This window comes from Protopterus annectens, chromosome 5.part0, assembly GCF_019279795.1.
Source record: "Protopterus annectens isolate FY-2018-M chromosome 5.part0, PAN1.0, whole genome shotgun sequence".
NCBI lineage: Eukaryota > Metazoa > Chordata > Ceratodontiformes > Protopteridae > Protopterus > Protopterus annectens.
In genome coordinates this window covers 775373156-775392169 of record NC_056735.1, presented here as the reverse complement: position 1 = coordinate 775392169, position 19014 = coordinate 775373156, and positions in this window count along the sequence as shown.

Genomic DNA, 19014 nt, shown 5'->3' with positions numbered 1-19014 from the left:
GAGCTTCTTTTTTATATTGATTAGTTTAGCTTTCTCCTTTGCATAAATATTGCACCATATCAGATTATTTATGTATGTATGTATTTATGGATTCACTTTAGAAGATCGAATTCCCAAAATCTCGAACCTCATATGGTCGAGACCAAAAGATCGAGTTTTGGAAACTCGAACTTCTAAAATGAACCCCCCCCCCCAAAAAAAAGGTCAAACTTCGCTTTTGCAGGGCCTGCACCCCCCACACCCCCCTTCTTAAATATACCAACTACGAGATCGTGCTACAGTGGGGAAAAGGGAAATCTCCCATATTGCACTGTATGCGGAAGCGCAAAACGGCAGATTTCCCACCTTCTGTCAACACCACAAAAAAGATAAAAACATTACGTACACACAGAGCGTACAAAAAGCCTTGCCTCTGTGTGCACGTAACGTTTTAAGGTAAGTAAAGTGTTATTTTTTACAACTTTACATATTCGATTTACTGAAATGTCGATCATATGGTCTCGACCATATGACATTCAAGATTTCAGTAATTCGATTATGTGAAAGTGCTTCCGTATTTATTTATTTATTTGCATTTGTTTACCGGGATGGTTCACTGGGCCAAAAAGTGCTCATTTTCAGTGGAGGCCTGGGGAGAAAAGCGCCACGGTGATTTACAAACAACAACAAACTACCAACTACAACAAGAGCAGACAATGAAATAGATTTTTAACAAAAGTAATAAGGCAGTGAGGCAATACAGTTGTAAATAAGGCTGTCTACTGATTCTACTAGTATATGTAATATGAAATGTGAAATAGGTTTTTAACAAAGTAATAAGGCAATGAAGCAATACAGTCATAAATAAGACTATCTACTGATTCTACTAGTATATGTAATTACAGCAAAGGAGGTAGGTTTAAGGAGGTATGTAGGATGGAGAAAGGTGGAGGTGGTAGTGGGAGCGAGAAAAAGTCAAGTTATAGAGTGTGAGTAACTAGCACATGAGCATAGCCACTGCGTGGACAGATGTTGTTTTAAAGATTTTTTGAAGAGAGATATGCTGCTAGTGGATCTTAATGATGTTGGGAGAGAGTTCCATAATTTAGCACTGGAGAGGGAGTGGAGCATTTGGCCAGCAAAGAGGTTAGGTTTGTTAATCTGCAAAGACATTTGATTCTCGGAGTGGATGGGTCTGTTGGGGTGATAGGGTTTAAATAGAGAGGAAAGGGCAGGGCAGCTGGCAGGGCTGAATATTAGTATATGGGCCCCTGTTAGTTGTATATATGTGAGATGATGGGGAAGTTCTAGCCAGTTTAGTATGTGACAAGAGATACAGTGATGGGATGAATTTTTTTCTGTTAGTGACAAATTTTGCAATTTCGTTGTAACAAGAATCAAGCTTGGATTTTAGACTGGCCTGTATGTTAGTAAAGAGGGAAGTGCCATAGAGGAGAGTTGGGAGCAGGAAGGAGGAGGCAAGTGATATTTTTGAGGAGAAATTGAGGAATGTTTTGTGGCAGTATAGCATGCCCAATTTCTGGTGAGCTTTTTTAATATTGTTTTGAATATGCATACTGAAAGAGAAGTGTTCATTTATGGTGACTCCTAATAGCTTAGTATGTGTGACAACCTCAATAGTAGTGTTATCTTGGGAGAATATGGAGAAAGAGTCTTTATTTATAGTAGAGGTCTTTTTGGGGGTGAATAGCATAAGTTTGGGTTTTTTAGAATTTAGGGCAAGGTGGTTGTTAGTCATCCATATTTCAGTGGAGGTGAGAGCTGACTGGGTAAGTTTTAGGAGTTCAGATGGAGAGTTGGCACTGCAAATGATAGTTGAATCATCTGCGTACTGGATAACTGTGCATTGAGAGAGAGTCGAGTGGAAGTCATTGATGAAAATGTTGAATAACAGAGGCCCTAGGATGGATCCTTGGGGGACAACAGTAGTAGTGTTAAGGAATGGAGAGAGAGAGAGAGTGTAGCCATTTTGTAGCTTGCTGTCTATCTGTGAGGTAGTTGGAAAACCAGAGAAAGGTAGGAGAGGGACATTCCTAAGTTGGTGTGTTTTTTAAAGAGAAGAGGGTGGGATATTGTATCAAAGGCTTTGGAAAGGTCTAGAAATAGAGATGAGAAAAGCTTCCCGGCATCCGAGCTCAATTTACAGAGTCACAGAAGGATATTAGAACTGTAGTGGTGCTATGTCCAGGTCTGAAGCCATGCTGAGTTACTAATAGTAGGTTATTGTCTTGTAGATAGTTAAGGAATTGAGTGTGGATACATTTTTCAAGGATCTTTGAGATAGGGGACAGAACGGCAGTTGATCAAAAGTTGGAGATATCAGTGTTGTTTCCACCTTTGTGCAGTGGAAGATGAAAGCTTTTTTCCAAATGGTGGGAATGTAGGATTCTTGAATGGACCTATTGAGAAGTAGGCTGAGGGTCTGCTATGGAGTTTGCGGCTATTTGAAGGAATTCTGGGGGGGCAGATCATCAGGGGCATTGGTGCAAGGTTTTAATTTTAGAAGTAGTTTCTTTACTGTGATAGTAGGGATAGGTGCAAGAGAGAAATTATGTAAGTGGGGGAGGCATTAGTAATTTGGTCTGATGGGTTTGCATGATTATGAGGGAAGTTGGCGGTGAGGTTAGTTATGGCGTTTATGAAATATGTGTTGAAGAGACTATTTCACTGGGAGTTTTTTTCTGGATTGGGACAGAGGTTACTGTTAGATCCTGGGTGAAGAAGGTTGTTTATTGAGTTTCAGAACTGCTTTGGATTTTGTTTGTGTTGGTTTTGTAAAATGTAGTCGTTTTCTTTTTTTGTCCTTAATAACTAGGCTCTTTACTTGGTTGTGAAATTGTTTATGGGTTATACGGTCAGAGGTATTTTTGTGTTTTTTCCAAAGCTTCCAAGTTTTGCCTCTGGTGGCCGTATATAGTTTAGTAGCTCCAGTGAGCCATGGGGTGTGTTTAGGTTTTACTCATTTTAGTTGGGGGGGGGGGGGGAGCTAGTCTATTTAAGATATTTAGGAATGTAGAGTTGAAAAATTCAACTGCTTCATTTAGGGGAAGTGTTTTTAGGGGAGCCCAGTAAATGCTGTTTAAAGTTTTGTTAAAGGATGAAGGGCAGAATTTGGATAGGTTTCTAACATTCTTGTATAGATGTCTGTTTAATGGTGTTGAAATGTTACATATAATAAAGGCAGGTAAGTGGTCGCTGATACTGTTTGGGAGAGTTCCCGTGGTGGAGATTTTGTTGGGGGGGGGGGGTCAGAGACCATGATCCGATCTAAGATTGTTCCACAGCTACCATTTGTGTTGTGTCTAGTAATATCAGTGATTAGCTGGCTGTAGTTGAATAGATTTATGCTAGAGGGGGATTGTTGTTGTAAGATGTCTAACCAAGTAATATTAACATCCCCAAGAATTATAGTTTCTGTGGTTATATTGCTGGATGTCCAAGCTAGGATATCCTCTAATATGGGGATATTGTTGCCAGGGGGGGAAGTAAAGGACGATGATAGAGATTTTTGCATTTCTTTATTTTTAGGATTGTTATTAAGAGTTCAGCAGTAGAGAAGTTGGATGTAGATGAGTTGTATGAAACTATATTGAAGGTGTTGGGATAGATCAGAGCTACTCCACCACATTTTTTGTGGGTTCTATCTAAGCATAGGCATGCAAGAGCAGGGGGAAGGAATTCTGAGTTTTTAATGTATGGTTTTAGCCTTGTTTTTGTAGCAGTGATAATGTCGGACTTGTTATGTGCTACCCAGGCATGGAATTCAGGAACTTTGTTTCAAATACTTTGTAAGTTAATTGTTAGATTTAAGGATTTGAGGGAGCTGTGTGGGTTAGGAGATGACGTGGGGGGACCAGAATTAGGATGAATATCTCCACATAAGGTTAGTTTGGAGAGCTTATGTAGGAGAGTAGAGAGTTTAGCTTTTTTTCTTAGGCTGTGCTAAAGGTGGGTAGGATGGTGTGAGTTGAATTTATCATTTAGGGGAATAGTTTTGGTTTAAAGCAGAGAATGCTGTCTGTTGGGTTCGGTGATATGTCATGGTAGGTACTGAAGGGTAAACGATGAGTGGAGGATGTGGGGTTTGGTTTGTGGTTGAAGTCTAAGTTGAAGTGGGGTAAGGTGTAGTAGGAAGGTTAAGGGTAACGAGGATGAGGGATGTTAAAGTGGATCTAAGTGGCATTGTGTTGTAGGTAAAAGTGTTGCAGAATTTGTAGGTTATTGGATGAGGTGTAATAGAGGAAGTGTAAGAGGTGGAGAAGGAGGTAGTGTGTAATTGGAGTTATTAGAAATAGCCAGTGGTTGCTGTGAGTAGAATGAAAGAGGGTGTAGTTGGTTGTGATTGGATAGGAGATAATGAGGGAGTGGTCCTAAGGTGAGAATAAATGTAACTGAAGTGGGGGTGGAGTATGGGGAGTGGAGTGAGCCCAAGTGCAGTGAGGGCAAACAGAGTGGGGTAGGACCAAATCGTACACATGGCAAGAAAAGCAAAACAATCAGGAAAGAAATAGGAGAGAGCTGCAATTAAGGTATGTTCCAGGGGTTGTTGGTAAACTACTAGGATGAGTCCTACTAAAACATGCTCAGTGTGGAACAAGGTTCTTGGAGTGCCAAGAATAGAGAACAGTGGGAGCGCTAATAGGCCCAGAGGAGCTGGCAGATAGTGAACTGAAATCTGCAGCACTATACACTAGGATAAGAGTGCTTTGGGGGGAAAAGAGCTAGGTAGGGAATGGGAGAACAGAGGAGGAAAGCTTTAAAAGGGAGGTCGGCAGGTCAGAGGAGGAGGGAGGCCAGTAAAAGAAGTAGCTATTAAATGGGAGACTATTAAGTTAGGACCCCAGCAGTGTGCACGCCAATGTAAGGAACAGTTTAGTTAAATACATTTATAAAGGAGCACTGTACAGACATCTAAAGTAAAGGCTTCCTTGTACTTGAATAAGATGTAATGGTTTCCTTGAACAGAGCACCTACACTATAAGCTGGAGGAAACAGTCCCTTGCAAGTAGAGTGTAATTTGGGTTCCTGCACAAACTATCTTGCAGTGCAGTCCTCACAAGAAGATTCAGAATGAGGGAGGGGGACATTGTGCAGAAACACAGGTAAATGCGACAAGTGAACTGAGAGAGAGAGTAAGAGAATGGATATTAGAAAGCAATGCACCAAACCAGCTAAAAGTATTAATACAGGTAGATACAGCAGTTACAGGTTAGATAAAACATCTACAAAATGATATATTCAGTCAATAACTACACCTGCATATAGGCAGCAATGTATATTGCAGAAATAATTAGCAGCACACATGTATAGCTCATACACTGGCCACCTGGATATGCTGTATTACTACAGTCAATGACTGCCTTTTGTGAGTGCAACCCAGGAAATGCAGTGTAATAATCAAATGAAGTTTAACAGTGCATTAGAGTAAATATGTAGATGACTGTTTTATATAGTTACAGTAAGGTACATCTTCTGTTAAGAGGCAGCTAACTAAGTAGCACTTAGGTCACCTTTGGAATGCTATACTGGAGTCCAATACCAAGTAAAAATGGCCTAAAGCTTAGGACTACCACAATGTATAAATAATACTGCACTCATTGACAGACATGCGAGGAACAGGTTTTACAACATTATGCGCACTGTACTTGCAGAACGAAGCATGCTGAGATATGGATGTAGCACTTAAACAACGAAAACAGCTGTGCGATCCGAGTACAAACAATAAAACAATGTACCATTCACAAAGAAATATGCAAGAGACTCAAATTCAATAATATAAGCAATAACAATGTAGCACTTGGACATAAAATTACATCCGAGATGCCAATAACTATTATGCAGCTTCACAAGCTAAAAAAAAGTTCAGATACTAAAAACAAATTCAGAAACTTATTTGGCGTGCACACAGGATGGGGAGATATGGAAGGGGGAGACAGATATTTAAAAACGGCGCCCGTATCTTGGGAAACCTAAATAAACTTGGTCCAGATGCTGGGGGTAGAGGAGAGGCGGAGAACACTAAATCCCATGATAGGACCAAGGTGCTGTGACAGTCCTCACCAAATCTTATACACTACGAGAAAAGAAAAACATTCAGGAAAGAAATAGGAGAGTGATGCAATTAAGGTGTATTCCAGGGGTTGTTGGTAAACTACTAGGATAAATAAATAATAATAAATAAATATTGATTAGTTTAGCTTTCTCCTTTGCATAAATATTGCACCATATCAGATCTCTCTTTATTTACCATGTCCATGTTTCTTTTTTATACCTTTCAAAAATCTCTGTGTATTATTCTTTATCTTTTCACACTTCCTCTTTGCTTCTTTTTCTAGGAAGCCCAAAGTTTCTTCATCTGTGTAATGTTTTTCATTGATCTGTTGTGTTAATGAACACAGTTTTTCATTTGACACTTTTGATGTATGTTCTTGTTTAAGTAGTTTTCTTTCCTCTAATTTCTCTCAATCTTTCTGAATATCTTTAATCTGAAAATTCCAGGCTTCTTGCATAATAGTAACAATATAGGATTTCCTTCCTCATTTTCAGTAATCTGCGCTATTATGTTTATGGCTCTTTTTTGTCTTTTTTGTAAAATAGTACTTCCTTTTACAACAGGGAGGTGTCCTCCTCTGAGCCTGGCCTAACCCCATTTTAGGAATGTTTCCATGTCTTGTGGATTCTACACTGCTATTTTTCCAGTCCTGGCACCAATGCATACACTGCCATTTTTTCCAATTCTGGCACCAGTACATACACCAGGTTTGGGCACATTTTATCCTGGGACCTCTGCATCCTGCAGTCTTTTTATTTTTAACCTGCCTCTCTCCACGATTTATGTTATGAAAAAAGTAAAAAAATTAAGTCTATATATAAGTGTTGTCTTAGTGAGTTATTTGCAAACAGGGTCCACCACTTGAAGTTACTCGCCAAGTCTTGAAGATTAATTAATTTCCAGTAATGCTACTCTCCTTTTCTTGTGGATTTCATCATCTCTCCATTTGGACAACCTATGGTATCTACTGGGGTATTCTGATGTTTTATTAGAAAAAAATCTTAATTTTAAGGAAAACTAGTACAGTAATTAAGGCACCAAACCCCTTAAAAAATATTAAGATAGTTCTTTGTATTTGGTCGACTTGTGAGTATAGTTCTCAAGCTTCTGTCTCCAAAATGTGAAATACTGACTCTTATAATGATAATGTGGAACAAATAGTCAAAATGTGGAACGCCTTCGAACAGTTTCAACTAGGAAGCTCATGGGATGGTTAACGTGTTACTTTATACTTATAATTCATTCAGTTGCTTAATTAATATGATTTAGTATTACTTAGCATGAATATCAGTTAAAAAATCCTTAGCACCGAATGTGTACTGTGAGAAACATGGATTTTTTTTAGAGTCAAAATGAGGAACGTTCCCATACTGAGGTATATTTGAGAGACATGCTTGTGGGTACTATTTGTGAGAACCCCACTTTCATCTAAATCCAGAGAATGGGAAATTCCCTAGAAAATGACTAACCATACTGTTGTCCAAACAACAGTAGCATGTGTAATCTTACACACACTAGTCATAGACCTAACCCTCTTACCTCTGCAAACAAGGACAAATTCAGAAAGGGACAGTTTTTAGAATGCTTGTGCTATTAACTTGACAAGGTGACAGAATAAGGGAATGTGTATTAATACACATTTGGATGAGACATTAAACTGTGGCCCCATCTGCCTGGCTTGGTGGTAGCTCAGGATAGAAAGATTCCACAGCAAATATTGAAAAGAGTAGGGAAGTTCCCCGGTGCCATGGTCATCTTCTCCCTCGTGAGTATGTATGCCACTTTGAGTATTTCCTGAAAAGTAGCCATTGGCCTAGTGGAAATAACCCAAGCATAATCCACTACCTTTTCTCCCAAAATCACCAGTTTTAGGAGGGACGGATCAACATTTTAAGTGAAAATCACTGACAATTGAGAGATATGCAAGAGACACCTTAGTTTCTATAATCTTGCAAAGCCAACTGGCTAATACAGGAAGTCTCTTTACCAGTTCCTGTCTCTCTCTGGCTAGTAATGGAAGGGTATAGCAGGTAACACTTTCTGGCTTCGATATTTTGGGAAGTGAGTGGCTATTATCCCCTCAAACAAATAGTCTGTGGTTGTTAGTGCAGCCGGTGCCTGGTGGACAGCAGAGATAGACTATGACAAGGGAAGTGGTTGCTCCCTGTTTAACGCTGTAACAATGTGGGGTTTGGGTTAGCTTTAGTTTGATTTTTATCCTTAATTTACCAGTAGTTTTGCAGTTATACCCACCTGAAAGATAAAAAAACAGAGGTAATCCAGAGGGCTTGAGTGAAGTTTGGTATCCCACCTGTGACACAGAGGGTCACAGGACTAACAAGAAAGAGTATAAAGGATTAGTCCTGATAAAATCACTTTAGCTAGCAGATCTAGGAGACTCTCTCTCTCTGATACCCTCCCTGTGGGAGGAATAAAGGCACCTTACTGAAGTTTCCAGTAGTTTATTTAGTTTAGCAGGTAGATGGATGAGTGTTCTTATTCTAATACATTACATTCAATAGGTCAGTTATTTTGAGGCCTGGGGAGAAAAGCTCCAAATTATTATAAAACATTTTAAAAACAATATTCAAAGATAAAACAAAAACATCTGCATTTTAAATAATTATAATAAATTAGACACGGGGGAATTTAATAAAGCCTACACATATTTTTTTTTCTGTGTAGGCATCACTCTGTGGTGCTTACTTGGGCATGAACACTTTTAGATTCAGTAAGTGCTGCTGAGCGGCATGCATGCACACTCTAACATGGAAATGTCCGTGGTACACACAGCACCTCATAAATAGGTGAATTTCATGCAAATGAGGCAGGTAGAGTGATCCAGCAAGCAGATAGGCATCAGTTTAGACCTCATGTCAGTGTCTGTAGTGTACGCAGAAAAATTACATGTACAGGAATGTCACATGTGGTGGGGACAGGGGAGTGAAGTTGATGCGGAACATGTGGGACTACAGGTTAGCTATGACTACAGATCCATTATATGTGGCATCATTATGTATGAGTTCACTGACAATCTGGGCCTGTCCTTTGAGGTTACACATGTAACTACACCGTGCTTTGTGGTTTTGCTTTGTGTGGGTTGCTAATTTTGTCAGTTACTGTGTCTACACAACATCACACAAAACACTATGTGTTTGTTTTAGCTGAGGAAGTTGTGCCTCCATTTTGAGGGGGCGGCACCCTCGCCCCCATTGTCACACAGCAATGCCCACCTCTTATTGTACAGCCTGATAATGGCAGTTGTCCACCAAGCAGGTGTGCTGTGCCATGAGGAGCCTGTGTTTCTTCTGTCAGGAAGAGCAGAGTTCATACAGTTGTAATGTTGCTGGCATAATGCATGTTGTAGAGCTTTGCATACCTGCCTGTCCCATCAGAGGGAGGAGGTGTAGTCAAGCTATGTAAACCATCCCACAGGAGGTAATAAATGGCTTTGTTGAAATATATGTCTGTATTGTCTGCAAGGGGGGTTAGTGCTGGTAGTTTTAATGACACTAATCTGTGGTCAGATCCCACCAGGGAAGACCCCACATTGGGGGGCTGCAGTGGTCACCCATATTGGTAAACACATGCAATACGTTAGTTCCCCTTGGGGGAATGTCACAGTACTGCTCCCGGGCATTGTAGTGAAGGACATAAACTAACCTTTGGGCAAGTGAGCTGCAGCATGACTAAGCAACACGATTGGTGGTCACATAATGCCACCCCACACCATGATGTAATGATATATCCTGATAGACACACATTCATACAAATACACACAATGGGTGCCTGGCTTCATGGAGCTGCTCCTGTAGCCAACTATTGCTTGATTATGTCCCCTTCCAGTACTGATTGGCATCTGCAGTGTCTCTGGGAAACTACAGTGTTTCACAAAATCTGGATGCATATCTATCCTTAATGAGCAAGTATACACCACCTGCATTACCTTGAACACTGTCATTTTGAGGTGTGAGGATGTGGATGGACGTGTAGTCTGGTATGGCTGTGTTGCTGTCCACAGCCTTGAACCAGATGTCCTTGACTACATACATGTCTGCATAATCCAGGGTGGGGATACATTCCACAGAGTGGGGTTCAGTGTTCCCATATCCACCATGTAGCAGTGTAACCATGATGTTGCATAAAGATGGTGTTCTCATTGCCAACTTTTCACTGAACAATGCATCTAAAATGCATTGTGGAGGTGTCAGTAGCCTTGGCAGGTACTCCAAATCTCAGGGGTGAAAGATGAAGACCTTAATTGGTGAAGTATTGATGTTTGTTGAGTAAGGCATCCCAGGCAGATGTGGAGTAGATCCCATGACAATGACACCACATGCTAAGGCAATTATTAACTTCTATCAATTTCCGTGTGTATGGAGCCATCATCCTAGGAGAGGGTCAACTGCAGCTGAAAGCTATGCATATACCTGCGAGAGACACAGACTGGCTATGCTTATTCATGTGTCTGCATACAGACCAGTGATGTATGTCCCCAGTCGTACACACCTGCAGGAACTATGATGTCAACATTATGTTAACTGATATTCCTTGATTTGTGGCAAAGTGTGAAAAGGCCTATTGTGTCAACCCACAGATAGCTATCTGTAATCTTTCCCATATGTAGCTACTTGACACAGACATCAATGTATCTCACAATGTAGTCACCTTTGACTAAGAGGTGTGATTTTGTGTTTTGCCTTATGTGTTTGACCGGTTTGAGAGTGGTGCATGCAGTATTATGTGTACTGTGCACTCCAGAGGCAGGATTTTCCAAGATGTCTGCTTGGCAATGTGTCTGGTAAGGAGCTGCACACATGCAGGTGTGTGTGATGTGGGGGTACGTGGTGCAGGATGTAAGCTGTGCATGTTGGCATAATGCTCATTGCCAGGGCACTTCTAGGGGCTAGGCTTGTAAAGGCTCCAGGGCCATTAGCCTAGTACACACCTATGAACCCATATGTAATGACTGCTGTTGGAGACACCATGGCAGCAAGGTTTGAAATGTAGTCACATCTGTCACACCTTGTTTGTGTGTCACAGGACTAGAGGGATGGGGATATTCTCCACATCTCAGCAGCAGGTCCTGAAAAGTTAGAGTTATGCTGCACATCCTTGGGGTTGACAGCCTGATATACAGTGTTTGTAGGCACACCTTGCAGTGAAGATGTGGCTGCCCAAACATGCATAAAGGACTTCGTCAACTTTGCTGACATGACATTCACCTCACAAGCACACAATGCCTGTGAAGCAACTAGACAGCACACTGGTTGTTATGTGACATGATGTAGGAACACAGCCATGTTTTGGGTACATAACTGTACAGTATGGCATGCCTAGGACATGTGGCAGGTGGACACACATTGGTCAAAGGTGGCCAGTCCACTGCAGTAGACCTCACAGCCATGTTATGCAGATATCCAACAGAAGCATGTTGAGGGCCAGGATGCATGACTAGCTGTGATATTGTCGCCTACCATGGCTCACCATCAGTGTGCTGATTTGTTTCAGCAAGACTTGACATCTATGTCACTGGACATTGTACATTATATTATGGCACTAGAGCAGTGCTACTAATCCCCCTCTTGTCAGTTCCCTAGTGACATACCACCAACCTTGGAACAGAAGGCATATGACTTGCAAACGCCAACTGACTGGCCAGGATGCAAATCAAGGCATCTACCTGGAAAAGGGTATGTGAAGCATAGAGAGCCTTTCATGATGGTGGACAACTATGTGGATGAACAAGCAGGCTGTGTCCTGATTGTCAACATGGGCTTCATAGTAATGTTTTGCGTGTGATGACAGAAAATGTATTGGAGCATGTTATTCTATGTGAGAGTGGTGTCGGTGGCACCAGCATTAGTAGTTGCTAGGCACTGGCAATTTTATGGACTCCCATACTTAACACAGTTTTCACAAGATAATTGTCTCATTCCAGTACACACTACTTGAGTAGTGTCCAACTGCAGAATACCTGTGTAAAGCTCCCACCTTACCTTCACAGGGTATACATATTACACTTCCCTAACTTGTTTGCCTGTGCTCTGTACAGACACCTTGGATGACTGTCTTCTTGGAACATGCTGGAAGTAACTGCAATACTTAGTTGCACAAAGGACAACTAGGATGTAGTGCCAAGCAGTGTCTCCTGATCTCTGAGTCATTTGACATGAAATGCTATGAAAGGAGTTAGCATGGATACGAGCATTAACACTGTCATACACCTACTGACACTAGACCAAACACTGTTTGTTATGCTCAAGGACAAATTATACCTACCGACTGTAACTCGTGGACCCCATTGAGTGTTACATTATGCAGTGGATGATGGGAATATTATTCACTCTACCTACCATGGCCTGACAAGGTGTTTGGCGATATTAGGCTAGCAGGCCTTGCTGGAAACTGTACAGGTTATCTACCAAGTATTATGACAGCTTGTGGGTAGGCAAGTGTCTGACAGTCATATTCTGGGAAGATAGCATTGGGAGACCTATGCTACAGTGATGCCAGTCACCAGTTGATTTCCCCACAGATCATTAATGGCGTACCCCATCTAGCCATTCCGTCTCTGCATTCACAGCCACTGTCAGTGACCTCTGACTGACTACATTAGCAAGTGATTGCATATCAGAAGCTGTCACTGAATGCCACACAGAACCAACAGTCATCTAGGATGGCCTGAGGCACAGATTCAGTTGTTGTCTGAGCCAGTGACAAATACAACTGCACAATACTATTCTTTGGAATGTCATCCACCCCTGGAAAATATAGTAGTGTCCACACACCACACACAGTTAAGTCATTACTCATGGACTTATAGACACAGAGAGTAATGTAGCCTTTGACTTTTACTGGTTGGTAAGATGTAGGGATGCATTCAATGTTGTACAACCAATAAAGAATGGTATGGGATGTAAATCCCAGACTGTCATTGCTATACTGAATGTGGCACTCATCACACCTATCAATGTGTACAATGGCACCCTTGCTATGTCACTACACAGGCATATCTTACGACTGTAGCAGTCATGATACACCAATACACATTGCAGATAACACGTCCTATGGAGTCTGTGTCAAGACTGTACATGTGTAGTCTGTCTCCTAAATGCTTTGGAGGGATGTATATGGCTGCCATACAGGGAAGTGTCAGATCCCACTGTGTACCTCCCGTGTATCCATGACAGGACTAACACATGTCTTATCTGTTCTAAACACCTACACCATCACTTTGGTATAAATAGTACATTCTGGAGAGACAGGTATGTAACACAGACAGTACACCCTATATGTAACAGGTGCCCCCCCCATGCATGTGAAGCACACATCACATTCAGGTTACACAATGGGATGCGGAACAAGACAATCACAGCTGTTGTCAGACAAATGTCTGTACTGGATACAGGAAATTTGTAGATGGGTCATCTCCAGCACCACAGCTTGTAGATGTGTTAGCTCCCAAAACCCTGGCGACACTTATCAAGGGTATCAGGCCTTTTCACAGATTAGGGATGCATGAGTACACTTAATGACACAATTGTCCTTGTTAGCCTATTATACACATATGGACCTATGGAGCCATGCACCCATAGAGCTGTACCTTGCTGAAGACATATTTCTTTTGTGCTGACTTTCTATCCTGTGCTGTGATGTCTCTGGCTTTATTGCTGCTGTGTATCCATAGGTGTCCCCAGTAGAATCCTGAAACAGAAATAGGTCCATGACACACTTTTCATTGTGTAAGTATACAGTCATTACAACATCATACAATATAAGGTACACAAAATTATGTAGTTTACTCATTACAAATTTCAGAATACAGTATCTGTCAGTAACCACTACAAGTGTCATGGCAAAACTACAATGCATTACATAAGTACATTTTAATTTATATAGCCACCCTGTGCATCAGACACATAGCTTCATTTCCCTGCATTGATGAAGAGGATGGCAGGGATGTAGCACAGGTATCATCACTTGCACAGGGTGTTGTGTAGGGTTGCAGGAGGCCTAGCTGACCCAAAAAGGTTGACAGCATAAGTGTGAGTCAGGAAGGGAAGCAGGCAAGATGGACCATGGAAATGTGCCAAGTGTGTTTGTAGGTGACCTGCATTTGACAGTGGAGTGTGAGTGTGTGCATGTATGCATATACACAGTCAAGATCAGTGCTAGCCCTACATGTGTGTATGTTGGACAGCTTTGAGCCATGCATGGTACAGCTGACAGTTTACAGTCTCCAGCCATGAGCACAGGAACTGTCTCTGTCAGGAGTTGTACTGGCACCTCCATGCCCAAGGTCAGAAGCAGTGCTAGTACCTGATGATTACTACTGTCTGCCAGGACCGTGTCCTCCACGGGAATGCCCACGACCATAGGTCCATGGTCTGCCATGTCTTGGTGTGGACAGCACACTCCCTTCTGTAGTGCTGGACGTTATGCCACTATGGGAGCATGATTGTGCATGGCCATGTGGACTCTCAGGAGATGGGGTTGCTGACCTACATCCACAAGGCCTCTGCTCAACTCCAACCACATGTTCCAGCACAGACACTGTGCATTCCAGGACAGACACTTTCTCAGTCCACCTTCTTTCCACTGCATCAATGAACTGATCCAGGGTGTCACCAATGCAGTGGAAGCAATCACAGATGTCAGACTGTGCTGCATCCATAATCCTGAGCATCTGTCAGTAGTTCCTTTCAGAACATACTTGTGCCTTCATGATGGCCCAAAATGTATGCCACGTGACCTGTGATGTGACACCTGCAACAGGTGGTGGAAGAACAGCAGGCCTCCTATGAGCACCCTTATCAGTCCACCTCTGTGGAACCTCACCAGCTCTCTGGCTATGGCCAATGTCTACTCTATACTCACTGAAGCCATAATTGACACACTTTCCTGTTCAATGTCCCCACCCTCTGACTGTCCAATATCTGTGGCCTCCGGGGACTGGGTATATGTAGGCATACTGACTGTGTGCTGTGATAATGAGGGCAGAAGAGTGATGTCAACCTCTGGGACAAATTCAGCCTGTGAAACCCCCACCTGTGCCTCACAGTGGCCACCATCATCATCAGAGCCTGAAGAGAGACTGACACCAGGTTGTGTAAGGGACAGAGACCAGCATCCCCAGTCAACTGTGATAAGAAAGGAAAAAGCAGTACATTAATACCTGCGCCATTATACTCTGCAGTATTATGTTCCCATATTGAAACCCCAACCTCATATAGTAGGACAAGAGAAAATTACTTTTCCCAAAAACAGCTATAGTTACTTGTAAGTAAAAGCTCTTTACACAGCAGTCTCATCAACTACAATGAGTTACACTGCTGACATTTGTGAAGACTCTGCACAGTTGACACATTTGACAATCTACAATGTCCTGACAATACTGTCACATCTATCAGTGTGGTCACACCTACAAGGCATACTTATGACTATAACGTGTACAGTCAGAAAATATCTGTGCATTTGCCAGTCATGCCAATAGTACACTAATCCAAGCAGCAGGCCTGGATGACACTTTAGGGATTACATTGCTGTAAACCTACATCTATAACAAAACAGTGTCATGCTTACCAGGAGCAGGACCATGGCCTTGTCTGATACCTGGCAGACCTGTGAAACTTTGAGGGAGAGGTAATGTCAGTACCACTGCATGTTGCATCACAACAAGGTAAGATGTCCATATATCTCACATTTACAGTAGCTACTGTGTTAATTGTTATATCTGTCAACATCTGAGCATGAGAGTCAAATTGCATTTAAACCCTTCCCTGCCACAACAAACACAGACCTGACACCCACGTAAGAGTATGTACACCCTGACACTAAATGCTACAATATTGCAATGGTGATCAAACTAAACTTACCTGAATGCTTCTCTGCTGTGGAAACTGTGGCACCCACATCCACAGTGTAATGTGTGAGGGATGCCTGGGAGCTGACATTTGTGCCTAGGTTCACCAGGAATTCTTCAGTGGCTGGAGGCCCTCCACTGATGACGCCACAGTCCCTGGCTACATCTGCTACTCTTCTGCATGCAGCATTGATTATCTCCATTGTGCAGTGTTGAACCTGCTCATATGTCCTGCTCTGATGACTAGTGCATTCATGTCATGGACAAGGTCAGCCCACAATGCTGTCTGCTGTTCCCTGTTTTGCCTCCCCTTGGACAGTAGGAGTTTATGGTTTTGTCAGAGGCCTTCAGGTATAATATCCTTCTCCGCATCCATGAAAGGTGCCCGGCATCTTGAGTACATGCTTCCTGAAAGACAACAGAATGGGAACATATGTCAGGATCACATACGTGGGAGTACACTATGTAGAGATGTAGCAAGAACAGAATGGCTGGCAGTATCCACTGCTTGATCACACATATGGTATTCCACAGTGTGCAAACATACTAAGCGTGTGGATACAACTAAGATACTAGTGATAGTCAGGTATTCCTGTGTGTGTCATGATAGATATTGCTGTATGATCATACACCCAACACTGGAATGTATTGTACTGTGTCCCCTATGGCAACCCCCCTGATAATATGTGAAAACAGTGCCAAACAAATAGCAGTGTGCTATTACAACCGCTACAAAGGGAGAGTCTCACAAGCACAGTGTGTCACATTGACAAAACACATTCCACCCTTGATGTATTGTATACCCTCTGTAGGCGTAACAAATTTGAAGATCAATGACATGTCATTATCACAGTTTTAAGAAAGGCTTAATGCTGTAATCCCTATTCCCCATAACTATATTCACACATCTGCATCCTGTTGTAAACAAAAAAAGCTACATACTTTCTGGAGTGCAAAACTCCTCTGTTGATATGTGGTGATATTTAAGTTTTTGCAAAGGCATGTTCTGTGTACACAAAGTGTCATACAGAATGGTTCCCCATAGCCAGCAAGTGTGCCTTTTAACATGCTTCTCATTAGCAGGTGATTGCCTCTTAACCAATCTGTGGTTCTGAAATGCTAATTGCAGCCAACACAGCTGATTTGTACTGTCATCAGCTACTGACATGCAACCATTGTACAAGATATAAGGCCTTCATGTAGATTAGAAGCTCTTTCTGATATATTGTGCTGGACATTACTGGGGTGAGGAATGTACATCATCACAGAGGATAGGTCTGTAGCAGCTGCATTTACATAGAGATGTGTGTGCTACAGGCTGCAGCTGCTGCTGCAGGTAATAAGTATAGACAGAGAGTGTGAACACTTTGGAGGACAACAAGCTGTAGAAGTAACTGTGGGAGTTGTGTCAGCCTTGTTGTAGATGCAGAGCCAAAGTGAGTGTACCCATTCCACTCCAATTGAGGCATGTGTTTAAGGTACGTATGTTAGGCAATGGTATCATTAACACTAGACAGCATGTTTGTTGTGTCCCTGAGCAATATAGGGGATAAATATAACATTATGTCCACCATTTGGGCAACTGTCAGGCCGCCTGTTACAATCTGATACTCATTTGGAACGTGTATGCTGGCAATCCATGTTACAAGCAGTGGTTTCATATGTGTATGTTGGTTGTGCAGTTGTGCTAATCTGGACTGTGATTATGAAAGGATTGTGTACTGCACTCTGATGTTAGTGGGCCTCATTTGCATTACCAGTATTAAATCCTCTCTGAATGCATATTAATGCATAATGTGGCACTTTATGGACTTATAGTTTTGCTATAGGGTTATGTGAAGTTTGTTCCTATCTGCAGGCCTGTGAATTCCATCAGTGAAAAGCAGGCATTTCATTTGAAATGCATTGTGTGGATAAAGAGTGCATGACTCAGTCATTAATTGCTGGCTTCACAATAATGTAATTAATATGCTACACACCACTGGATTTGAACCCAGGGCTGTGTGTGGCAAAATGTACTGTTTGCAATGCATTTTACAGACTGAGCTACTAAGTCGCTGTTACAATAGGTGTATTTGCAAGATATAAGTACACACATACAGGCTGTGACATACTTTTTTACAGCCATCATTATGTGCATGGCTTTATATGGATGAATTTCTGCACCAGGGTCCCAGTTGACCATGTACTTTGCCAGTAATGCCTTAGCAGGTGTATTTGTAAATGTTGCTGATAAAAGGGAACATTTACCTGCTAATAGAGATGTCAGTTACATCCATTATTCTCTGTATGGCTTTCTAGTGGTGTACTGTTGCATCAGACTCCAAGGTACACTACCAATTTTTTCATTACTCTTTAAGCAAGTTTGCACAATGTGGCATGATGTGCAGCTCTGCTTAAACATGCTTAATGAGTGTAACTTGCAATTATTGTGTTTTGCTTAAACCACCTGTTTTAATTAACAGCTGTGTGGCATGGCAGGTTAATGCAGTGGTCTACAGGTGTGGTGCTCTTGGGTTTGAAATATGGGAGAGGTGTTTATTTCGTACATGTTTATTATCATTCAAAACGCATATATCAATATAGCTCCATTTAGCTGTGTCAAGTGAAGCTGTGCGATGCAGTGCTTTGCACTAAAAACATATAAAGAAAAGAAAAATGGGGAGATAGGAAAGTGGTGAAATGGGTTGTAAGCAGGGGAAAAATGTAGAAAACATAGTGAAAGGCAGGTAAGTATGTGCAGGAAGGGTATAGGAAAGAACCATAGCTATCCATTTCTTGTACAGCAACAAATGTGCACTTTGACAACATTTGTAGATGACTTTGGACTCTCACCCTCATAGAGAGGGGTGAGGACAACATAATTGTGTTGTTAAGCCAGTTAGATCAAATCATGTGTGTCCAGTGGACATGTGTGAAATGACAGCTGTGTATGGAACGATATTTTTTTGGGGGGGGACAGGTGCCCAGTTTTTTTTTTTTTTTAAGGTGAGAGTGGAATGTTGGGGAAGGGCATATGTATGTGTGGGGGAGGTAAGTTGGGTAGGTGAGGAAGATTTTGCAGACAAACAAGACAGCAGACAGGGGTGGTGTGTGG